General features: G+C 37.0%; 1 protein-coding gene across 6 annotated transcripts in view; it reads left to right on the forward strand.

The window, feature by feature from the left end:
- Window positions 1–26,806, forward strand: part of DGKB (diacylglycerol kinase beta) — a 323,154-nt gene that overhangs the window by 139,412 nt on the left and 156,936 nt on the right. The window lies entirely within an intron of this gene.

The raw sequence follows: 26,806 nt of genomic DNA on the forward strand, positions 1-26,806 counted from the left end.
GGAGCTGTGTCGCTGTGTGTACCATTTCTCTTTAACTATATTTGAAGTCAAACAGCATGTATGGTGTCTTTTTCTGTCAAGAAGAGTGACAGCTTCTATAATTCCCTTGTTTCACAGAGTATAAATATTCCAATGACTGTTTTGATGGCTACAGTCATTGAGTTTTAACATGTATATTTATTGATTGCCTTGTTCTGATAATTTATGGTCAGCTGCCAAGAACAACTAAGCCTTGCAGTTAAAGATGTTTTTTCAAGTTACGCTAAAAAAGTAAGGTTTCTAAATGTAAAACACATGTAAAATAACACAGATTTCTTGTATTTGGGTGATAGAAGCAGACTGGGCAATTGATAATCCCCCGAGAGGTGACTTTCTGGAAGCCCCTGCCTGCCATTAATTTGCATAAAATTTCAAATGTATAATGCAACTCTTATTAAAGTGCTGCGGAGAAATCTCTAGCTCCAGGGTGTATTACGTAGCTTGGCTGGTCAGGTCAAGCTAGAAGACTGCACACTGGGTCCTATATTCTTCTTGAAAATGTGTGGACATTTACTCCTTGTGGATGGAATATGAAACCCCTCTGGATGGCTACAAAAAATCTGCATTTTCTGCGAACACACAAATATACTGAAGAGCTAACCTGTTAGAAATGCCAGGTGGATTTAGAATTCTTATCTTTGGGAAAGTTTTATTACACTTCCATTCCTGATTTAGCTCTCAGTAGCAGAAGCAAAGATTGGTATTGTTAGTTGAAGTACAGCAACAGCAACAAGACTCCAAGGTCAGACTGGTTGCTAGTGTCTCAAAATGCACAGTAATCATGGTGAAAAAAAAATATATTATATTTTCACTTGCAGTGAGGATCTTTGTCATTCAGTCAGTATGTAAAGATGTCTCATGTCAGGGTAAATTTAGGGAAATAGTTAAAAGGGCTATAGCCCTTCTATTCCCAGTGCTGTGCCCAGAGCAATGCGTATCTTAACCTTTCTGGTATTCAGCAAATTTAATATCACAAATATTTGACTATGAAGGCACAGTCTTGTTATGTGATGATGAATTGTACATTAGTTCGTCGTGTTTTAGAACAGGAATGAAAGTTTTTCTTCACCTAGATAAGTATATAACATCATTATCACACTTGCTAAGGATAGCATTATTATGCAATATTATTTATATCACCTGATGCAATATTATTTATATCATCTGTACGCTAAAGGACTGAAATATCTTCAATTTGTGGCCCCATCAGGTAGAGGAGAGAGTCAATACATTTCTCTCCCTCCTGATTGCTTTTCTAACCAGTTGGGTGAAATGTTCTCTTCTTCCTTGTCTGGTCATTGCCACCCTTGAATATGAGTGGCCCGAAAGCTTTATAGAAGAGGGAACCAGGGTTTGTTTTCTCAAGTATGTGTCAAGCTGCAGCCTCTCTGGAAATGGGCACTTCTGTGCCACAAAGGGTAAAATGCCTTATCATTACATCATGAAACTTGCCCATGGACTGTTTGTTGGCTCTGTATAAGCTATTGCTTGCAAACACGTTGCTTTGAGGATCACACAGAAGTTGTTTGGGTTTTTTTAAGGCTTTTCACACCAATTCTTTGTTTGAACCAGACTGTGTCTATTTTGTTTGTGAAAAAGGGAAAACAAACCCAAAAAACATATTAGCACAGTTCTGTGGTGTACCTATATTTAGCTGTCACCACATCAGCCAAATTAAATCAGTATTTCCTTGAAAAAACAGGGGAACTTTTTTCCACCCAGACTTTCTGATGAACTAAAGGCTTGTCCCTTTACCTGGCCAAAGGGCTTTTAACTGTCCTTTTAAATTTGCAGTGACATAAGCCATCTTTATATACTAACTGAATTACAAAGAGCCTCACTGCAAGTAAAACTATAGTCTACTTTTTTTTTTCGAGACCATGGCAAATATCTGCCAATAGTAATTATAGCATTAACTAATTCGCAGTCACTACCAAGTCACAAGTAGTTAGCCCTCTGTCGGTGTCTGGATACAGGGATCTGATTGTGAAGTTTTGAGGCATGTGATGGAGTTCTTACTGAGTTCATAGGTCTGATAAAAATGCATGGTCTCATAGAATCCTTAATCATGTGTTTAAATTCCAGCTACTCTGGTCATCACTCTAACTCCTGATTAAACTACTGCAGGTAATTCTAGCTGTTGGTGCTATTTTAATATTAATTTTTGAATTATCTGTACTGCATTACAAAAAAACCTGAAGCTTACCGTTTTCTTCTTGCACTTGATCAGGTTTTAAATAATATTTTTGCAGGCATCTAAGTATGATACAACATTGAACCTGGATGGAGTACATCCAAGTATCAAAGGGTACCAAACAGCACTGTCACTATGCCATCTAGACATTAATTTCCCACATAAAGGGTTTAGTAGCACTTTGCATGTAAGTTGTATAACTTGTGACCAGCTGCTTCCGTGTGCGGTGCGTAACTGATGGGAACATATGGCTTTAATTAAGTAGCCTATTCTAGCTGATTTTTAGGCATCTATCCACATGGCATACAATATTTGTTGAATCCAAATCAAGTTTCACAGCTGTCTCTCGAGATAAACTGATTGACTGACATGAGCTGCTTTTAAACACTGTCAGGTTAGTTCCCATAACCTCAGGAGGTTCAAGCAATGGGAAAAAAATGGCTCGGCCATATGCATTAAAGCTCGTATGACTAGGCCATACATATGGAGATATATCTATTTAGCATTTCAGGCTAACCTTAATGCATTTCGGTAGCTACCGATGCTGGCAGGCAGCAACACAGAGCCCAAGCGATCAAGAAATCTCCATGTTTTTGCCATTTGAGTGTATTTTGCACAGTGGCTTGACACCAATCTGAACTTTAGCAGTAAGGGCATGCACAGCGATTGTGAAGTGGAAAAGGATAATTATCAAAGTGCAGAACCGATGTGTCACTGTTTCACATCGGCGTAGCTGGTGTTAGCTACTAGGAAAACCAATAAGAAAAGACAGCCACCAAATACAATCCAACTCCTGTTGTTTTAAATAAGTTTGTTTATTTGTTATGTGCATTGAACAGCAGCTGAGGAAATCTGTGTGCGATATTCTCTGCGCGTGGGCTGTACTTGCTGGTGTAAAGGGAAGAATATAAAAATCAAGGTTATGAAATATGAAGAAATACTCATATACAGCTTATGAAAGTGCAAGTGTATCTTCAGTAGTCTTTTGGAGTGATCCATGCTGAAATGGAAGACAGATGATCTCACATAATACACCATGAATTTTACTAAAGGTTTCAGGTGTAAAATTGGAAGTTTTGTATTTTATTGGCAAGATTTTGGAACATCTTGTGTATCTGAGCTCTAGGTTTGTTTCAAAGGGTTGTGTTTTATTACACAATACGTAGAAAGTGAAGCATGGGCTAAAAAGGATTATGAAAATAATTTTAGAGGCCATGAAATTCTTCATGAGTAAATTAAGCACTTGGAAAACTGATTGAATCTTATAATGAATTCTGATTTACTGATTTTTCTATAGTATAGTGGTGATGGCAAGAGCCCAAAACTGACAAGTGCTGTGAGGGAAGGGTGAGAGCACTCTAAATGCCAAGTTTGTAGCTCTGTAATTAATAAGCTGTCTCTGGTATCTATGAAGATACAAAGATAAACTAAAGATTGTGAATTTGGGATATATTGGTAGTGATGACTTCTTACTGTCCATGACATACCAGTATGGTAGACCTGTGCTCTGTGCCTTGTAACGCTCCTGAAAACACTGTGGTGAGCTGGATTGTTATTTAAGTCAGAAGAAATAGTCAAAGGAGGGAACCGGAAGGTACCTTTCTTGGCACGCCTACATTGAATAGTAATATGAGCCAGACTGAGAGGAAAATGGGCAAGTGACCCTTAAACAAAAGAATAAAGAGGGTAAATGTAGCCAGTAAACCCCTCAAGGCTTAGGCGCTCTTGGGGATTAGGAGTGGACTAGTTTCCTTATCTTTCCTAAGCCAGACAAGATGGTATAGCAGTTAGGAAAGATCCTTAGTACTAAAAATAGTCTTGGAATGTGTTTTATTGTTACTTATTCGTATTCCACTCTTCTTGTGACTCTTGAATTTTAAAATCAAAAACTTGCTCCTTTTTTTTGCTAGAATACATTTGTTTTCACATTTAAGCTTTAGTGTGAACTGTGACGTAAATAAATTTCAAATGCCAGATTTAATCAGAACTAATAAATCCAAAGGAGATGATGTTTCAGATAAAGCTTTCCATGCCTCCAGTTCAGGACAGTCGTGACAAGAACTGACCTCTTATGCTGTGTTTGCATGGCTCTTCTTTGCACTGGGACTCATGACAATTCTTAAATGTTCTGTTAATACAAATAATAAATATCTGCGTCCTGGCCCAGGGCAAGAGGAGGAACTTTCATGGAGGCAACCACAATATTTTTGGCCACAGAAAGCAGTATTTTTGTAGGGCAAGCAATACTGCTGTCTGTGTTCACACCAAAATTTCTACCCAAATGGAATGAATCTTTTGGAATTAATCTCTACAGAATGAGGTTCAGCAGCTTGGGCGCTCAGAGTGTCTGCGTCAAACTGCTTTGCTCAGGGTTTTATGTTTGGAATAACATATACCTGCAAACTTTGTGGTTCTGTCGTGAGCAGGTAAACCCTTGCTGTTTGGAAACCATGTGTCTGTGTGTCAAGGTGACACTAATAATAGTTTATAAACCCAAGATAGTTGTTTATATCAAAGCCTTGTATTAGAAGTACTTCTGATCTGTGGGCAGGGGTTCTGAACTGCTGAATTTCCCTTGTGTAATTGTGTGTTAGTCACTGAGTGCTGCCTGGTTTCCAGGGGGAGTGTGTGATGGGAACTTTACACCAGAAGATCAAATTACAAAATCAGTACGATATAGAAAAGATTTATATTTGTCTTTAAGAATTATTAGTTTTAATCTAAAATTGCTGTGCAAGTATTCTTTAAGCAATGAGTTTTAGTGCTGATTTCCCCCGCAGAGCAAAGAGGAAAGCTGAGGAACAGCACAAAAGTGATTTTGAATTTGCCTTTCCCCCAAAGTCCCTTGTACACTGTGGGTTACTCAGAAACACCCCTCTGTGCTTTTACCTGTGATTATTTTGGCTGCGCTCTCTCTACAGTTCGAGTTTTCTATAGCTCAAGGATTAGAAATTTTGTTTCACTGAGGAAGGCTGTATATCTCCGGCCAGCGTGAGATAGAAAGGTTGGTTGGGTGGTGGTTTTTTTTTTTTTTACTTTATCCAGTTAGGGTGTTTTGTTGGTTTGGTTTGTGAAACTGTGCTTTCCGTTCCCCAGAGAAGAAACAGAAAATAGTGTCCTGTAGAGTCCACGCCTGGCTGTGAGTTGAGTTCAAGGTACTGAATCTGAGCTCAAGGCAGCAGAATGATGCAGAAAAGCACTAAAGCAACTTTAGGACCCTGCTCAGCGTAGCAAGTCCCCCTGTGAGACCAGGAGGCTGATACTTACTAAATATTATAATGCACTTTAGCCCTATTAAAATCAAAGAGAATGTTCCTGTAATAGAGTCCACACAGAGCTTTTGAGATTTTAGGTAAAAGTATTGGTCAAGGAACCCATTAGTGTTCCCATTACCACTGTTATTGTTTCATTTAAAAAATAAAAGTAAAAACCAAACAGAAACAGCAAACAGCACCATTTAGTAAACACATCTGAGGTAGTATTTTGACTACTCACAGACACATTTATATTTCTGGTGGTTTCCTCTGACAGCGAATTCCTGAAAGAGGGGGAAAACCAAATAGCATAAAGTCTTAAGTCACTTAAAAAAAGACTCAGCAACTATAATATTATGAAGAGTTCAGGACATTCTATATCTCTTTTTAGCAGTAATAGATATTTTACAATCCGTATTATTTGTTTACATATACAAATTATGTACAAAATAACTTTTCTGAATTCTTACTACATTAAATTTGAGTATGTTAATATATGGCTATCCAGCCCCTGATGCGTTTATTCACTGCATTCTCGGAACTGAACCTCTGTTTTCTAAAGATGGGGTGAAAAATGCTTACTTTAAACATGTTTAAGAAACAAATAAGTATGAATATATGATAAAGAGATGTGTTGTACAACTAATTCATGTCAAAACCAGTATTTCCGTGGAATGAAGAATTATTTTCATTACAATTGTAGGGATAAAAGTACTATTCATTTAATGCATAGGGATTTCTGACCATTAATTCCACCAGCATTGAATATTGCGTATTTAAAAACCCAAATATAGAGAACAGAGTAGGCTGCAAATGAATCACACTTCAAACACTTGTGTAGTCAAAAAGATCTAGGAAAACCATTAGAAAATGCTTTTGAGAGATTTCTTAAAGTTTACTGGGTTTGTTGATAAGGACTAAATGTGTAGGTTTTGGAGTAAAAGAATTGTTCTGGAAATTTATGTCAGACACATACCTGAAATATATAAAGATGGTTTTCACTACAGTGGCTTCACAATTATATTATATTTTCTGAAGTGTATGGATAGTTTTGCTCACTATGAAAGCTTTTACAGTTGACTGTTTTACTTCACAAGCAAAGGAATTTTCTCCTTAAAGTTGTTATTAAGATAAACTAAGCTGCAAAGTATTTATGTCTTTTGTTACAATCACAGTCTGGTGTAATTGAAAACAGAAATGTGAGTGAGAGGAAATTTCTCTGTAAGGATCAGAAAAATTGATCGAGTCATCAATTGGATATGAATATTTTTAGTAACAGTCTTCATTTGATTCTCAAGAGCACCTTCTGCCATATTACTGGGGATCGCCTGAAGTAGAAAAGTGATCGGCTCTTCTCCAGGCAGGGTGAGGAAAACATTGCAGTGAGTTAATTATTTTAAAAGATTGCTGCTCTGAATTTGTCACTCAGATGTTTTTAGGGTGGTCTTCATTCTGAAAAGAATGCCAAAAACCAGTTTGTATTCACAACAACTAGAAATTTTCCTTTAATCAGTAGCACTAAAGCTGTTTGAATCTAAGTGACATAGTTTGAAGTTACAGCACTGGATGTTTCTTTTTAACTTCTAGATAAGATGACCATCAATTTTTTGATAGCATTGAGGACAAATCTGTAAAATACAGTTAATTTTATTCTTATCATCTCTTGTGGTATTTTTTCCGTGACACATAAGGTACTTCCTTTATATGTTGTCTCATGTTTCTTCACTCTACAATTGTTCAAAAGCGCTCTGTTAATCTAATCAAGAGATTTGGACAGTTCTTTATTAATTATATTTTTTAGAACAATAGTGGGCAAACAAGCAAACTGCTAAAAAGCTGTACAGGTAGTTGTCCTAAGTTGGCTCTTATGAAGTCAGTGTTGCCCAGTGATTTTTCAGTATAGCTGTATTCTCTGATGTATTCATTGGAAAAGAGCCTCCACCAACACATTTGTAACATCTGCTGAAAGAGGCTTTCAGAAGCTCTGCTGAAGAGGCTTTCAGGAAAATACATGAATTCTGTACTCATTAACACTTTGAACTTTGGGAACATTCATATGTGCGTGGTATGTCTCTGTGAGCGTAGTAGCAAGCAGCAATGGTTTGTGTTTATTTACTTATTTTCAAATCATCCAATATGTGTGGTCCTGTCTTGTACGACTGAAGGGTCAAGTGGGAAAGGGACTGAAGGAGGGAAATAAATGCAGAGAAATGCAGTTTCCTTGGAATTGAGGTAAATTTTGAAACTTCAATCTACTGTTTCAGTTGCTGAATTACCAGAGCAGGAAGTCTAAATTAATGTTTCTCTCTTTGCCTTGCTGGCTGGGTTTTTGTAGCAGGTTAATCATCCTTTTTCGATCTACATTTTTTGTTTTACTTGTATTATTTATCCTAGTACTTTTAAATATATATATATTTAAATTGATTAAGAGTCTAAACTGGCAGTACTAATCTAGTAGGTTAGAGTGCACACACATGTGCTGAGTGTAGAAAAACCTTTAGTAGCTTTTAAGATTGATTAGTTAAAATAAATAACTATTCTGCATTCTCCAGTAGCCAGAAAAGGTTTTACTACACAGCATTTTACTGTGGATATTTCATATGATTTAACATTTAATAAATTGAACTTTTAGTCATGTTTAAAAGAGAAGCAAGAGTAATTTGTATGCATTGGCTACTGATTGTAAATTATAAATCTGTGGGATTGAGTTCAAATTTCTAATTGGTGGAAAAAAAATCAGTAATTAACTGGGAGGACAGAAACGATTTTCTATCAAAGCTGTCTTCCACAGAGAATTCTACTAAAGCTGTTCACGATTATAAGGGTTATGATACATGGAAACACTATAATTTGTATATAAATGTCAGCATGCTATAATCTGATTATAAAATACTTTTGGAAATTGGAACGTTCTGATTGGGTAAAATAGTTGAATGCATAACTGTCTGCTTAGAGCGGTGTAACTCTGTCAGTCTCCACACGATAAGGATGCCTTGAGAACAGGGTAGGTGTGGGTTATAGGCAGTAGGAACAAAGCAAAGAAAAAAAGGTTTTTGCATTCTCTATAGCTGTAATCCGATGGATGCCTACAGAGGCATAAACCTCATGGTGCTGCAGTGTCCAAGTGCCTGCAGTTTTGCATTTATTTTTGGACAGCTGTACTTAATGACCACTAGGTTTCCTTATTTTTCAGCTGGAATTTATGTTTAATGTCAAATGAACATTTCCTCAGTTCTCTTGCTTTGTTGTTCGTTCTCTGGGATTTTTTCGCTCCTCTCTTTCTGCGTGGTGTTCCTAAAGGCAGAACTGATTACCTGCCTACCTCATCACTCTGAGGAGCTTGAGGAGACAACAGGAACGAGTGGTTGGGAGCAGAGAGTACCATACCTTTTAAAAAAACTGCGTGAAAGCACAGACATAGGATGTCGCAATACCTAGGAAAGACATCTTGCTTAAACTTCAAAGGTGGCAGGAGGTAAATCACAGATATACATCAGATGAACATTTTGCACATACCTGGCAAGAATTTGTAGCTTGTTTTTCCCTTACCTGAATCTACCCATGTTGTATCACCTTCAGCTACATAAATCAGGAGACTATACATCAGCTAAATCAGTCCGTGTACCATTTTGAATGTCTTTAATTTATTCCTCTCTGCACATTCTTATACAGGAGATAAACATATGGGCTTTTATCCCTTGAGCTTCCAAACATATTTTTTGAAGCAGAGTTGCAATCTAGTGTGGGCAAGTATTCACTGAATAAATGGGATTTACAGTGTTGTTTATTTATAGACTTTTATATGACTCTCTTTGCAGTAGAGATAGTTGCGAATGAAGATAATTTCAGGGTGTTTTGATATAAGAAAATAGTATTCCCATTTTACAGAACCCAGGGCCTGAGAACAAGAATTTAAAAGCACCTAAATTTTCTGGAAATCATGTTCTGTAGTGAATTTGTTTGAAGAAACGCGGGTAACATTAGATGGTGGTCTAGAAAAACTTTCTTATTTTTAGTTATGTTGTCATTCTGCAGAAAAACTTGCTATTTAAGGTTATGTATCCAATTGTACTCTCTTTGGAAACTGCTGTGCTAGTTCTGGAGATGCAGAAGGCTTATATATTAGTCTGTGTCAGTCTTTTGCAGTTCAAAGAGTGACTTGAAGTCAAATTGTTTTTTTCTCTCTGCTCACATTTGGTATATTTAGCAAGACTATTGTTGTTTGAAAATGACAGGTTCCTTTTAGGATAGAATTAGCAGGACATTCTGTGAATTGATCTAAAATATATTAAGAAAGTCCCTTTTACAGCTTTGCTACGGTCAGTTCTGTTGGGTATGAAATTCATGGACAAAATATTTACTTGCAGGAGGTGGCTTTTTGGGGGGTGGTGGTGTTTGGTCTTTTATTAAAGAAGTAAAATGCATTTGCTGAGACTTTTCAAAGAAGCTGAAAGCAAGGTTTGTAGGATGAAAGGTCTTAAAGTCATTTTAGAAGGCCCACATCCATTGGAAAATGTATGAGTGATATGCTCTTAAATCACTTGGGCATTTTTGCAAATCCAGTTCTTTGTCTGAGCAACTCCACTGGGGAGAAAATCCTCCTTTATTTATATTAAACAGTGTTCAATCAATTAGTATGGTATTAGAGTAATTTTCCTGAAACTTTTGTACATTTTTGTAGAAAAATCCAAGAACTCAAAATAAAATTATATTAATTCTGACTGTAAGCAATCAATTAAACAAAGAAGTCATTGTAGGAAATCTAGTGTAATCATAAGTAATAACTCTTATACCTGATATGAATGAGAAAAATTAACTTTTACTTTTAATTAAATATAATGCCAAAAGGTATTCAAGCCATTCTGACATATGTAGAAGATAGAATAATAAAGTACAGACCCAGTCTTAATCACTCTGCATTATTAAACATTAATATACTGTCATTAACAGTACCTGTTATAATCCATGTCATTTTGTGCCTTGCAAGAGAAGCACTCATCTCCTTTCAAATACTCATCACAAAAGCAGATGCTTAAGATATTTGAATAACCCTTTTATTGCCATGTTTTGTACATGTGGTTCCAAAGGGAGTCCAAGAAGTGTCAGTGGGGTATATTTAAAAAAAAAAATAAATTATGTTTTGGCTGTGGTATGGAGGACTTCTCTAATTATATCATAGATTGATTCAAATAGCGGACTCCAGTTTGGATCCTTCTCACAAGCACGTTTTGCCCAGTATTGGCCAAGGTCCCTTGAAATGTGATGACTTGCAGTCCTGCAAGAGATCCTGTATTTTTATATTGTTTTTTCCAGTCCCTTGAGAACGGAGGTTGCAATATAGTGCCACATTTTCCATTGGCTGTTACACTGCTTTCTTGGTGTGAATGAAACTAGTAGATATTGTAAAATTGCCCAGTTGAAGTAAGTAAAATAAGTCATTCTGCAACAGAGCTGAGACAAAGTCCTGCTCTTCAAACTCCATAAACCTTATCGTCTCTATGTAGGGATTGTAACAGGGTAGTATTTTTTGCCTACCTTTCCCTCTGTGATGTCAAATCATTTAACGTTAAGCCTTACTGCACATCTGTGAGGTAAGTGTGTAATTGCTTGTTATGAATGGATAAAGTTAGATTCAGAATAGAAATAGTGTGCAGTTAAATCCAAATCTGGGCAATTTGGAACACTGATGGTAATGTGGTCTCAATTGTTATACCTAAATATCCTACAGTAATTCTTAAGGATTGTCAAAGATAAATGGTTTTCATTTTTTTAGGTATTTATTCATTTTACTATCCTCCATTGCTGTCTTAACACACTCGTACGCAAGAGCAGAAATTACACATGTAAATAGTAAAATGCAGGAGAAGACTTTTGAAGTTCACTATATTAGCAAAATGGAAAATGGAGAACATTATTTTTCATATATGTCTTAATGGTAGTAGATTTATGCATACTAATACCAGATGAATCGTAATAACAGGAGCTAAGTCATTTTGAGGCAGAAGTGTATGAATTACTTTTTTTTTAGTTGACAGTTTCCCTTTAAGTGACTTGAGCAAGGTCACAAAAGACACACCGGTCCTTTTAACTCCCAGAAGGTGCTACATGACCGTAAAACACCCTGCCCTTCACTGTAAGCGCATCTTGCATTTCAGCATAGAAATTTATGATCTACTTCTGGTAGAAGCTGCTGCTTTAGTTTTAAGACTTGGTAGAAATGTGGTTTTGCCAAATGCCGTACTGAAAGGTGAGGGTTACGTAGGTTCCCTCTTATTATAGGAAAACACTTTGTATTTGGATTTTTTCCTGGGTTATCAGTTCCAATTCCTTATTGGTTTTTTCATTCACCATTGGAAAAGGAATAGTGCTCAACATCATTCTCTGCCCTTAGATAAACTCAAGAGATGCTCCTCTGGAATACAACTCCTTCACTCCTTCCCTGTTTTCGTTTCTCAGCCATCTTTGTAGCTTCGTTGATTTTAAACGTGTTCCCTTAATGAAGTAAAAGTGTCCATGAAGTAAAAGTGTAGCACCGGGCTGATTCCAGTAAAAAGTTAGATGTGAAGATCTCAGTAATTTCTGAAAATGAGTAGCTGATGTAGGAGAGAGGCTGCCTTTGAAAGAAAAGCTGACAGAATTCAGCTGTCAATCTAATTCACAGCAACAGTGCATTAACTATCATACGTTTAGTTTTGAAATAGCTATAAGAGGTACAGTTCCTTGGCCAGCAGGGCTGTATTGGGAGTTCGGGGTACCTAAGCGTAACAGACAGGTATGTAAATATAACAGACAGACATCAGTAAGAAACCAGTTTTCATCAGTTCTGCTGCTTGAAAAACAGTTTCTTAAAGTTCATTCATCAATACCATTTTTTTTTTATCTGGTTTGTTGGATACATCATTGGCATAATATGCTCACATAAAGAGTGATTTTGATTTTTATCCTTAGGTCTTCAACGTTCTAGCTCTTTACTGCAGCAATGGTTATTTAAGTTCTTTCTTGACATCTTCATAGTTCACAGTCTTCAACACCTGGTCTCCAAAATGTCTGTGTTTTTTTGAACAGTCCTAGCTTTTTGTCTTAAAATTTTTGGTCTTTTCTTCAGACAGAAGTTAGCATCATTTGGAGGTTTCTTGTGGGTCCTCATTCTGAATTTATCTCTTTCTCATTTTAATCAGTGCTCTTGTTTGCAGGTCTTCCTTAGTGAGTCTGAAAAGATAGGTGGCATTCATGAATCCTATTTTTTCACTCCCCTCCTACATAGGACAAACCTTCCAGTTTTATCTTATAATGTCAAATCCATCATGGCTTCCAGGACTAAATAGGGCAAATTTAGGAGAAATGTGCCTTCTTTTGGATTCCTGAACCATATTACACAATCTGCTGTTGTTACAGCTGCCCTGTACAAACAGGAAATTTGAAAGGCTTTACTTCCACAGCTTTGATAAGTATTATAGTGGAGAGATGGATGCCATCACCAAATATTTATCCCTCTGCTCAACATGCAACATCCCTGTCATCTGCATATATACGTAATTTGTTCTCTTTTGGGTGCCTGATTTAACAATCCAGGCAATAATCTATGTTTCTGGTGCCGTTTACTAAGCCAAACTTCTTTTTCATGGTATAGTGTGGGAAGAAAAGCTTTTACCAACTGTACATACACGGTTTACTGAAAACTACTTGAAACTTTTAGCTCTGTGGGTAAAAATATATTTTGCTCATGTAGGCTTCATCTCTGCTAGCCTATTTTACATATAGTTGTACTGTCAAATCCTTTTAAGACTAGACAGGTTCTCTCTGTAAGGTTAAAATATACAATATGTTCAAGACATACTGCAAAAACAAAGAGCTAATTTAGCAGGTTCTTCACAATTGCAGCTTTTTTGGGATTACACTGCTTTTTTTTTTTTTTCTGAATTTTGTTTTCTCTTTGAAGCAAACTGCTATCTTTCAGTCAGTTCCTTACACAAGTGAAACAATAGGCAACTGCTAAAGGTAAGCTATAATCACACAGTTTTCCTCCACAAATATTCCTACAATTCTTTGCGATTCTTTATATATAACTCTTGATAATCTGGATTCTGTAGTATGTTTACAGGCCATTCATTTCCTGCTCCTATTGAAATCAGTAGTAGACTTTTTGTTGTTGTTCTTGTTTCAAGGGCACCAAATTTGTCTTCTTGTTTGGCACATGCAAAAGGCATCCATCAAGAAGTGTCCTGAGAGGCTATAGTTGATGGTCTTCTGTGCATTGTATTGACTATTGGTAGGTACACTATTGAATCAGCCCAAGTTATCTGCGCAGAGTCAACTTCTCTCCACTGGTGAATTTGTAAGGATGTTTTATTTAATAAAACTAAATAAATTGCAGCTGGCAACATTTTCCCTAAAAAGCGTGATACTATTACTTGTTTTAATAAGCAAATGTAAGCAAAACGATCTTGTACCGTTGGATGGGTGCTGATAGAGAGTCCAATATTTTTGCTTGAAAACAAAGTTTAGTAAGCCTCAAAAGATTGGTTTGAAAAAGTGAGTATTTTTTTTATTTTTTTCAGGTAGTCAATTCCGTTTACAGAATAATGTCTGCCTTCTGTTTTGTGGGGTTTTGTTCCAACATTCAGAAAGATACAACTGATAAGTTAAATAGCAAAGTAAGTTTTGTGTTGCGTGGATGTGCATTTACTATCAGGGAGTGTGTTTAAGAAAAACAAAATGTTATTTACAGTATTTCATTTGGAATGTGAAGTTACAAAATTTCGTATCAAAATCCTGATTGTAAGAATTTCTGTTCATCCAAACAGGGGACAAAAACATTGTCACTGTAACCTTTGTGTACAGTCAACAAACCAACTCAGCTCGAACTGCTAAACATACATAATGAAAATCTGTAGAGATTTAAGGGCAAAAACCAATCAGTGAAATGCCATGGAAAATAATTTCAACTAACTAATGAGCACAAAGATATTTTAATCTGTCTTGGGGCAGTTTGTAAGCAGAAAAAGAATTCATTCTGTTGGAAAAAAAAAAAAAAAAAGCTGGTTAATAATTATTAGCTGTGCTAGAGTACCAAAGAATTTAAATGAAATTTAAATGAAATTATTGCTTTAGATCTTCAGATGTAGCTGAGACACACTGTTTGTAAAGATGCCAGGCAAAGTTGAATTCGAGTTGTTTTGTAGTTCCAAGATTACAGATAAGGTTTGTGAAGCTCCAGGTACAGTTGATTGTACCCAGCCATGGGTGTGTTCATAACGCTTTGAATAATTCCTGTGAATCTCCACAGAGTCAAAGAACATTTTGTTCTTTTATTTCGTGGGAACAGTTGTATAATCTGGGAACATGAAGAAAGAGGAGGATGTTGACACAATCAATGTGCAGTTTTGCAGCGCAGGCATTCCCTTACCCAAAGGCTAATTCTCTGCTCTTCAGATCAAGATCTTTGGCTGCGCAGTGTTGCCACAGCAGCAAGCAACAAGTAGAATGGGTCTGGGAAACTGGGGCCCGTTTTCATAGCTTTACCTTTTTTTTTTTCCAGTTGTTAAATGAAGTAACAAAGAAATGAACACAGGAGTTCTCTTGAAACTCAACTATCTGCCATTTTCAGCTCCAGGAACATTTTTATTTGAAAGATAATTTAGTACAAAGCTGGATTATTGATGACAATTCTCTATAAACATGAGCTTGTAAGATCAGGATGGACAACTGTTTAGACCTTCATGGCTGGGAATCATGCCATTACTACCCACAGCCGATGCACATACATGGCTATTTGGCTGTGTACCTCATGCCATCTGTTCAGATGGCATTCTGCCTGCTCACAAATTGGTTATACCTGTGCCAAGAGCAATTGCTCTAGATGGTTACACTGCAAAACACTGCAAGTGGCTCCTCTTTTGTACAAAGTCTCTCTCTTTCGGACACCACTTTAACACTTTGTTATATCCTGCAGACATACCTGTACACTGCAGTGATTGGAAATCGAAAAAGATCGTGTGGTCTTCCTATCCTAGCTCTTTTTTGCTACTGAAGCTACCTATTATAAATCCGAAGTGAAGAAAACAAAGTACGTGTCGTTTGAGTTGAAACTATTTCTAATTATGTTCCATCCAAAAACTGCTTGTTACTTTAAGTTGTTAGAAGCTAGTCAAAAGCTCATAGAAGTTAATAGGAATATTCGCCCTGATATGAAAAGGTTTTGTGTTGAAGTTGTTAAATTTAGTGGACAAAATCAGGTCAACTGACAGTTGCTACATGTGATTCATTGATTGGTTTCTGGGAGAGGTAATGGGTTACAGAATGTTTCCTTTCTAGATCAGTTACTTAAATTCAGCTGAGGTACACAGTAACCAAAAGTTATCACCACGTGACATTTATACAACGTATAGAATAATTCTGCCGAGTCTCCTCTATTGAATAGATATCCGTGTCATACAGTTGGCACATTTGTTGACAGCCTCAACTGTGAACCATGGAAGTGAACTTATTGCTTGCCAGCAGAAGTAGCTCCTGTAGGTAAAAGCCAAAGGATATTGGCAAGGAAACCTAAGCTCAGTGGATAAATATAGGACTTTATGTAGAAATTCTGTCATCTTGCCAGTTTTCATAGCCACTAAAATAATTTTAAAATCAAAACTAAAATAATATTTTTGTTGCTAGAAGAGCTACAATGTAGAATTCAGAGTACGTGCAAGTGTATTAGGAATTATTTGCCTATTTCTCTTTGAGTGTAATTAACTGTAGGAGTATTGTTATTTTCCTTCTATGGACTTCTCCCTGTGCATGAATGTCACTGCTCAGTTTGAGCATGCTTAGTTGAATCAGGATGATATCATTTACGTGGGTGAGTTTCCATATATTGGTTAGTGGGAGGTTTGATATTTTGCTGATTATAATCTGGAGGTGTTGCCAAAGCCCTTCATTTGAGTTTCAGATAAGTAATACCAACTAGCTTTTGATTCGTAGAGGAAACCCAATGGGAAAGAGATGGGTAAGTCTTAAAAAGAAAAGTAAAGGGATCGAAAGTGAGGACTGTTTGGAGCACAGGGGCTAATTTGATTGTTATTTAGGTCTATTGTTTCTTGTTTGCATAAATCACTATAAAGATAAGATAAAGTCCTTATATAGAAGGCTTATAATGTCCTTTTAAGTCCATTATAAATTTAATATTGCGAGGTGACTCATAAAGCTGATGACCAAAATCCCAACTAACTGAATATCTGGTAAAAAGTTTCTCATTAGTTTAGAAGAGACTCAGTTGTTCGACTACTGTTATTTCTCACTGAAATTTTCACTAGTAGGGCAGTTGATACTTGTTCCCGTGTTTGAAACCATTTGGTTCCACTACTCATAACAGCTGAAATTTTGTCTAAAGGCTCTAGCAGTTTGGAAGAACGTGGAGAATGCTTTAGGAGGCCTGGCACTCTACTTTCGCACTAGGCTGGTACAACCTTTTATCCCATTTTGGTGCCTCAAGCAAGCACCTTTGCATGTTCCACGTTGTAATGAGGTTTAATCTTTCAAATTCTGTTCAGTAAAAACAGATGACAAAAAAAACTATAAAGGTGAAAAAGGTACCCACAATGTTTTTATAAAAATTGACATACAATTGTACTTTTGCATTTATCTATAGGGAAGACAGTTAATACTGAAATCTATTATGTTCACACTGAAGCTTGTGTAGTGTTGTTAGGCTAAAAAAGAGTATTTGACATCTACTTGTATTTTCATAATAGGAAATTGTTCTCTTGTGGAAACGGTGACACATACTAGCAATTTGATGGGCAAAGCAAAAGCTGGTAAAATCTCACAGGTCTAGTGTGCGCTGCATTCTAAGCTGAAAATTGGACATAGCTGAATACTTAGTGACCCTTTAGCTGAGGCATTCTGAAGTAACCTGAATAGCAGTATTCTTCAAAAATCCCTGAAACATTGGGAACTGATTTGTTTTACTTCCATGCGAATGAATGGGAATTTTCCTTTCATTTCACTGGGAGTAGGATTGGACGTTTCTTGAGTTGACCAGCACAAAGTAACATTTATAGGCAGAAAAAAAGAGAGATTTTTTTTCAGCTCCAACAAGTTCATTTTTAAAAGGCACTTTGCTGTAACCATGTAAACCTATGTAACCCTACAGTTTGTTAACACTGAACTTTAATGAGTCCTGATAAGAAGCCAGTCAGTGGATATCCATTTCGGGAGTGATGATCTGAACTCCAGCTGATTGTCCTAGCAGCTGTGTGACTTCATTACCATTAGAAAGGCAGACAGCCAAGCCAGCTGGAATCCAAAGAGGCTACTCAATTCACATGGATGTCAGTTTTTTGGTTTACATATCAGAATTACAAAGGACTTCTATTTAAAAAAAAACCTACAAAAAATTCTTTATGAAGATATAGTCTAAAGGCTAAGTTTGAAATCATTATTATACCAAATGGAGGCTGCTTTGTCATGTGGATTTTTTATTTTTTGTGCCATGTTATAGCTGTTTATGTCTCTTTATTTAATGAAAACTAGAGAGAACATTTGCATTTTTGGTTACAAACACAGCACAATCCTATAATTCTTCATTTCTTAGTTAAGAAAACAACATTTTATTGTGTTTTGTATTAATGTTTTGAGAACACATTATTAGTTTCTCTTATTATTTGCAGGGAAAAGAACTGCTTCTGTTTGACAATACAGGTTTGTGAAAAACAACAACCCATAACTGTTGTAGCATATAGTATTTAATTGCTAGAGCCAATATCCCTGAGGAACATTTCTTCCTGTGGCCATGGGTATTTTTAAAGTGTAGAATGGTATAGAGTGAGAGTGGTGAATAGAGAGGCCTTAGCACTGGTTTGTACATGTAACACACAATAGTCTTCTGCTTAAAAAACAAACAAGCAAAAAAAACCACCCCAAAAACTAAGGGAAGCAAATTCCAATTTGCAAGAAGGGCATGAGAGAAGACCCAGGATTTTACAGACCTGTTTTTAGCATTGGTGTGGACTCACCTTGAGTACTTTGTTCAGTTCTGGGCCCCACAGTCTAAGAAGGAATTTAAGGTCCTTGAGAAGGTCATCAAAACTGGTGAGGGAGCTGGAAGGCATGTCCTGTGAGGAGCAGCTAAGGGCACCAGGTTTGTCTAGTTTGGAGGAAACGAGGCTGAGGAGTGACACCATTGCTCTCTACAGCTTCCTGAGGAGGGGAAGTGGAGAGGGAGGTGCTGAGCTCTTCCCCCTGGTATCCAGTGACCGGGCTCATGGGAATGGTTCAAAGCTGAGTCAGGGGAGTGTTTGACTGGACATAAGGAACTAGTTTTTTAAAAAGAGGGTGGAACCGGCTTCCTAGGAAGGTGGTCAATGCCTCAAGCCTGTCAGTGTTTAAGAAGCATTTGGACAGTGCCCATAATAATATGCTTTAACTTTTGGTAAACCCTGAAGTGATCAGGCAGTTGGACTAGATGATGGTTGTAGGTGACTTCCAACTGAACCATTCTGTTCTGTTCAAATGATCCCAGGAACCATCTTCACAAGCTTGTGTCTAAAGTAAACTTTTGTTGAATCTATTATATTCAAGCAAATGAAGAAGATATAATTATGGGCTTGAAACTTAGGAAAAATATCTGTGCAGAAACAGAATAAGTAGACTTATCTTGCTAGTCAAGAAATACTATTGCGATTTTAAATTATTTTTCCATGTACTATAAAAGTAGTCCACGTAAAATGGACCAGAACACAGGAAGGACTCTCCGAATGAATCACTTCATCATTAACCCACTATATCAGTCTGCGCTGTTCCTTGCGTGCACCTGCACCGTATACCTGAGCAGTCTTGTCTGCTGTCTTGCTCTCATCTTTCCCGTGTTCCTTCTCAACAAATCTTTTATCCATTCTTCTTAAGAGCATGACTTTCCCTGTAAAAATAAAGGAAACAATTTAGCTTGGTGATTATATGCTCTGTTCAGGCAATGAAAATGGGAGTTTCAACCATAAATATCTGAGCATATTCCTGAAACTGTTTCTTGGGTGACTATTTCAGACTGTAGCTTATTGTATGAGAAGTTGCAGCAGCAGCACTATTCTCTTATTAGGAAAGTAGTAAAGCAAAAAAAAAAATAGAAATTACTATTATGCCTGAAGTATGACTACCTCTTGAATTAGAGTGTACAGTTTTGGTCCTCTCATTTCACAAATGTTGTTATCAAAATGGAAGAAGATTTAATGAAAGGCAAGAAGAATGATCAAAGACACTTAATAGCTTCCGTAAGGGGAACAGTTACATAGGCTAAAATTCTTACAAAAGACAGCAAAGATGATAGGGTCTGTATAATTATGAGTGAGAAGGAGAGGGTGGGTGGTGAATTTATGTTTACTGTTCCTTCTAGTTTAAAAACTGAAACACATTAAATGAAGCTATTAGGTTCCAACTTCAAGGCAAACAAAAGGAAGCATTTCTCTATACAGCATGTAATTAAGCTGCAGGACTCCTCCAAAGATGCTTGAAGTGCATGGGCTCAAGACACCATGAAATTCATGGAGGACATTCAATAAGGACTATTCAACAGAAACCTCTGGCTCTCAGAGAATAATTCAGATTAGAAGAATCGTCTGAAGATCTTCTAGATGAACCTCCTACTTGAAGCAAGTGTAATCAGATCAGTTTCCTCAGGGTCTTCTCTAATTGAATTTAATTGAATCAGCTTGATGGCCCTCTGCTTGTCCTGTTCTAGTGTGTTCATGTCTTTCTAGTAATGGCAAGCCCCAGACTGGACAGAACTCCAAATGTGCTTTCACAAGTCATGAACAGAGAGGAAGGGTCACTCCCCTGGGCTTAGGGCAGACACTTCTGCTGGCAGAACCCAGGATGGATGCTGTTGGCCTTCTTTGCTGCGAGGGCTCACTGATGACACATGTTCAGCTCATTGACCGCAAGGACCCCAGATCCTTTTCTGCAGATCTGCTTCCCGGACAGTCAGTACCAGCTTGTATTGCCTCATTATTCCACCCCAGATGCAATCCTTTGCATTTGCTTTTGTTGAAATTCAGGAGGTTTCTGTCAGACCAGTTTCTGAGCCAAAAAATTTTTGGAGGCTGAGAGATTATTCTGAGTAAGTATCACTTCATGCTTGCCTTTCTGAATTTTTCCTCAAGAATCCACTTTTAACCCCAACAGGAAACAAGAGACTGGAGTAGATTAGATTGAGTTATTTTATAAGCTTTTTTAAAGAATAGCCATGATTACCTCCTTGCAGGTCTCTGGATATTGCGTGAGTGAGGGAACTTTGCTGAAGGCTCCAGTGAAGAGGACATAGTGGTATGGCCAGATATATTTGACTCATAAAACATACTGGATTTTTCAGTCATTTTTTGAAGTATCTGGTTATATAGAGCTTGGAGTATAGTTCTGGGATTTGGGTTCTGCTCTTGGGCTAAGCAGCTGAAAGCTAGGTATTGTGGATTCTTTATGTAATCGAGGTTCCTCAAAGAAAACAGTATTTCAGAGATCTTTAAAAGAATCTTAAATCTTAGTGACAAAATTTGTCCTGCAAAAACATTTAAAAACTGGCATCAATTTGTCAACATCTTGACTTTCAGCTCTGAGCTGTGTCCTTAGCCGTTTGTGCTTTTATTTATCATTTGCTTTGGAGTCAGAGATGCTTGAATCTTTTCAAATTTGTTTCTTTGGTATATATATATGTATTTATTTATTTTTAATATACCTTACAGGAGTAGTTGTGAAGTAGCAGACAAAGTTTTCTAGAGCCTGGAAAAAAAATGTCTTTTTTCCCCTCCACAAAAAAAACAAAAACAAAAACAAACAAACAAAAAACCAAAACCAAACAAACAAACAAAAAAAACCCACCACAAAACCAAAAAACCAACCTACAAGCCATAGGATAAGCTATCCAATAGATTCTCTTAACAAAATGTTTCTGTAATATTACAATGAAAAAAAAATAAAAGAATTGAAATAGTTCAGCTCTGCAGTTCAGCCTTCACCACATTCATAACAAACTTGCTTCCTAAAAAGCTTTAATTGATGAAAGACTTTTAAAAATATACTTCAGTCCATTCACAGTCAAAACTGTAAGTTGGGCCTTAGTTGTGAATAAATTTAAATTATTAAATGATTTCTTTATCCATAACAGTGTTTGTAAATTAATGGGATTTTTTTCTTGAAAAAAAGTTTGAGAACTACACTCTTGGTCAAATGCAAGAAGCAAAGTAATTTTCAAGATAACTGGCATGCCAAAAAAAAACCCAAAGCAAAACCACCACCAAACCCTATCTATTTTGCAGTAGTGCATTGACCCTCACAAGTATTAAATGATCTGTATCATTAAAAAGTTAACTTTTAGTTACATGGCTGCATCTTATACTTTTGTATTAGAAATTTCTGTTACTTTTCTATTATACCTCCCAGATGATTGATATTAGACATTAAAAAAAATCTGCTTAACGTTGCAGTTGATAGTAGACTGTAGGAGTTCTTAAAGGTGAAATTAGAAAAATGCTGTTTCAAAAAGGAGAAAAAAAAAAGGCAAGGCATTAGGTTAAATATTAATTTGAATGTCTACAATAATGGGTATATACGCTATTTAAGGAAGTCATTATTCCACTGTGTAGTCAACAAGAGTATCGATTAGAATTAATTCACTACAAAAAGTCTCCAATCATTTTTAACATAAGTTTTTCTTCTTTAACAGTACCCTGAAGCTTGTCTTTTTCGTGGTCAATTTAGCAACAAATTTGCAATTAATCATTTGTTGATTGCAATGAATGGTCTGTCGATAATATGCAGCTTACATTGCTAAAAGGGTTATACAGAGCTTTATTGTTTTCCTTTTGTCTTGGGAACACTTTGTCTAGCTGTGTTTCCTAGAATGGATTTTGAATAGATGTTTTGAAGTAACGCATGCCAGTTTTAAAGAGACACCATGGACTGCTCGGAGAGTATTAATCAAGATATGCCCTAACTTTCTTCTGGCATTACAGTATTTGGACATCTGTTCTGACTCCTTATATGTGAAGTAGGACACATTGGCATAAATGAAGGGTTTCATTATCTTAAATGTCATAACATTTGTTTGAATTACTTTGTGTAGATTTTAAATGCTGAAATTGTAATCTTGGTTTTTTATAGATTTCATTGTCCTTTCAAAAGACTATAAAAATGGAAGCCTTTTAAAAATTCCATCCATAATTCAGAAAGCATAATTTACAATTTGTGCAATAACAGTGAAATTGCTGTAGATGATACTTTAGTAATTTTGAATACTCTATTTCAACTGAAAGAAAACTAAGGGCAAAAAATGCTTCTTATTCCAGAAACAGTGGTTTTGTCACAGTTAATGCATAAATGAAGGCCATTATGAAATGCCCCTTTGGGGAATGTTGACATGGATTCATTTCTTTGGAAAGTCATGACAGCTCGAACTGCAACTTTCACTTTATCAGAAATAAATGTCTGTTATGTTCCAGGTTGTTCTTAAAGGAGTGTCTTGATAGTATCTTTCACGCATCTGGGTAGGAAATGGCTTTGAATACAATGTACATAGCTGAAACTAAAAGAAATATTAAATTATGGTCTCAGATGTTTCCAAAAGTTTGGAAATGTTTGGTTTGCACTGATCTTTAAATTGCATGCGTTTTTGTAGGTTTTGATTGTCATTAGCAAAACTAAAACACTAGTAAAAGTAGGATTTAATGGATTTACATTGCCCTTATTAATGCTAGTATTATACGAAATAGTTACAACCATTAAAACATTCTTATTCTTACTCCCAGATAACTTCTGATGTCATATGGATGTGATATTTATGCTTGAGTAAAAGTTAATATTAACTACATTTGTCTTCGCTGGAATTACAAGGATTACTTCTTACAAACATTGGCAAGACAAGTGTCTGCTTACTGTGCAGCAAATTTGGGAATACTAGCTCGTCATTTTGTATTGATTACATTATTTAAGTAGCTGAGCAAAGCAGCACTTTACAAACAGGTGCTCTTTGATTTGCAAATTTATAAAAATCTAGGAGCAGCTTTCAGCCTCCTACATTATTGGTTTTTAAGGTGAAAAGTCGAAGGGTGATTTGAGTATGCTTTCATTTAGACCAAAGATTTATTTAGAACTTCTGGCTTGTGAATCAAATTGGGTTATTGTTATCAAAAAACAGTGCAGTTCTCCATGTGTAAAATTCATTTGTAACATAACTGTCTGGCCTGGAGTTCAGAGAAACTCTCATTCAAGTTGTTTGCAATGAAATCTTATGGACCTGACTTTGACCTATATACATACACTTTGACCACTATACATAATATACATTGAGAGCAGCCCTGAGGACAAGGACTTGGAGGTGCTGGTGGATGAGAAGCTCAACATGAGCTGGCAATGTGCGCTCGTAGCCCAGAAAGCCCCCCGCATCCTGGGCTGCATCAAAAGAAGTGTGGCCAGCAGGTCCGGGGAGGTGATTCTGCCCCTCTGCTCTCATGAGAGCCCACCTGGAGTACTGCATCCGGCTCTGGGGCTCTCAACATAAGAAGGACATGGACATACTGGAGCAGGTCCAGAGGAAGGCCACGAAGATGATCCCAGGGCTGGAGCACCTGTCCTATGAGGACAGGCTGAGGGAGCTGGGGTTGTTCAGCCTGGAGAAGAGAAGGTTCCAGGGAGACCTTATCGTGGCATTTCAGTACTTAAAGGGGGCTACAGGAGAGATGGGGAGCGATCAAGGAGTGGAGCCATAGGACGAGGGGTAGCAGTTTTAAGCTGAAAGAGGGGAGATTTAGATTAGATTTTAGGAAGATATTCTTGACTGTGAGGGTGGTTAGACACTGGAACAGGTTGCCCAGAGAAGCTGTAGATGCCCCATCCCTATTCAAGATAAGCAACCTGGTCTGGTGGGAGGTGTCCCTGCCCATGGCAGGGGGGTTGGAACTGGATGATCTTTAAGGTCCCTTCCAACCCAAACCATTCTATGATTCCAAATAAAAGTATAGCTTGCCATTTCTGCATGCTTATAATACGTCTCTTGCATGTACTTGGCTGCATATCCCATGGTTTATTTCAAACTAAGAGCGTTATTTTAATGGATACTGGCTTCAGAGAAGAAAGTAACAAAGGAACTTATTTTCCCACTCTGCTTGTTTCTGCCTCTGCACTGCAGCTTGCTGCACCCTAAGCTCACAGTTTGGGGACTAACTCTGTTAACTAGATAATGAATTTGGGGAATTGTACCCCAGTATTTATTGTAAACAACTTCCCCTGCTGGAAAACTTGATCTGTATTGGAAATCCTGAGTAAATGGGACTTATGCAAGGAATTTTTATGCAGATATAGAAACCTCCCAAACAATTTGAGCCTGAGAATAGGGTAGTGGTATAATATATTCAAAGCTACCATGAAAGCCGTAAGTTGCTAAACAACCATGACGCACTGAGCCTGTCCAGATGGTTAAGCAAAAAGCATTATGCAAGTGCACACTTGGGAGGGGAATTTTTTTTGTCAGAAAATTTAAGGTATTTCTCAATTCCATTCATCATACTCTCCTCTAGACTTTTTCACCAGTGTTCTGCAACCTTGGATCTATGGCGTGTGAAAGGCAACAAAACCATTTCCTTACCCCTCTCTGAAGGGTCAGTGCAGCACTTCTAAAGCAATTCAGACATTTTGATTTCTTGACTTCCAAATTCCGTATGTGTGAAATCGTTCTAAAGGGCTTTAGTGCAGTTCCCAGGGTTTCTGACCACATCGAGAACCAAATTTTGTTGTTGTTGTTGTGAGATTGCTTAATAGTGAAGGGGTATTGCATAAAATTCTAGTGAATATACAATTGGTAGTTTCTGAAGTTGCTGGGTGTTTTTTCCTTTTCAGCTGAAGCCAGTTTTAGTTGCCTGTTACTTTAATTAAGAACTGCTAACATTTTTTAACAATTCGTGAATTGGGTACAGTAAAGGGCAATTTTTTGTTGCTTCCAGGTACCTACATTCTGTTAATAACCTGTGGCTTATTCCCTTTATACCACATAATAGAACCTCTCCGAGGAATAAACAAATGTATTTAACCTCAAAGCCTTTTAATGTCCAGAGACTACAAAAATAGGTACTGCATAACCTCTGTGTGCCGTACGCTGGGTAGATCTTCTCTGTAAAATGGTTTACATACCTAAATTATTAATTCAAAGCAGCTATAGAGAAAGTTTGATCTGCTTCAGGAGGAAAATATATAGTAAAAAAGAAATGGACTACACCTACCATAAACACGTGTTTGTATTTGGACAGGTTTTAGCACTTTCGCATATATCCAAATACTAAGTTCAGAAAACTCTTTTCATTCTATAAGCCATGTAATCTTTTATGGTTTTTTGGAATACATGATCTTATTATTCTTACAGAATATCTTTTTCAGACCCTAAACACTAAGTAAGATGACATCTAGTTCCATTTTTCAGTCTAGTTTGTATTTCAGATAGGCATTACTGCAGAGCCTAGGCTTTATTTAACTTGAGAGCACTTGATATCAAACGCTGTTTATATGAACTAATTAAGTTTTGGGGGTAGCAGGTGTATTTCAGAGAATGTTAACTTCCTATTTTTCATGAAAGTTTTGGTCATTGCCATGTAGTATGTGATTGGATTTTGCACTCTGGGAAGGAGTCTGGCCACTGTGTATGAAGACTAGTATGCATTCACCTTTAAAGCTCCAAATTAGAGTAGCAATAGCAGTAAAACCTGCTCAAGATGATCAAGACCCCTAGCAGGGTCTGATCTGTTCAGTCTTAATACCTTTATAAACTGTTTAATTTCATTCTATTTCTGCAGTACCCTTTTAGATACTCAGAGAAACCACTGTGGTGGTGGTAAGCTTGGGATGAGTAGCTCACGTGAATCTAGGTCATAATTCTTGGAGTCTTCTCAGTTGCCCAGTTATTTTCAGTCTACCTGTTCAATAGGTTTGTCTCAGGATAGTGAAATTCTAAATAAAAACAAAGGCTTTAGGCCAGTACATTGTCGGTAGGTGGTTCTCACATCTGAATGTCTAGCCTTGTGACCTAGGCGGGTTTGGAGATGGTGGAAAGAGTAAGTCTGAGAAAGGTGTGAGAAAGGTGTTTTCTTAGACGTAGCTCTTACGCTTAATACAATGGACAAATATATTAGTCATCCACAGACTCTCTGAACTCACCATTTCCTGATAGTCACTTGAAATATGCAGGCCAGTGGTATTGGCAGGGGCTCTCCTTCCTCTGCAGGGCAGACATGTTGTGGTAAATTTCTCAGGATAAAAATGAGGGGGGGAATAGAAGAAAAGAGCACTGACACTGATCCTGGAAAAT

Source organism: Numenius arquata, chromosome 7 (assembly GCF_964106895.1).
Source record: "Numenius arquata chromosome 7, bNumArq3.hap1.1, whole genome shotgun sequence".
Lineage (NCBI taxonomy): Eukaryota > Metazoa > Chordata > Aves > Charadriiformes > Scolopacidae > Numenius > Numenius arquata.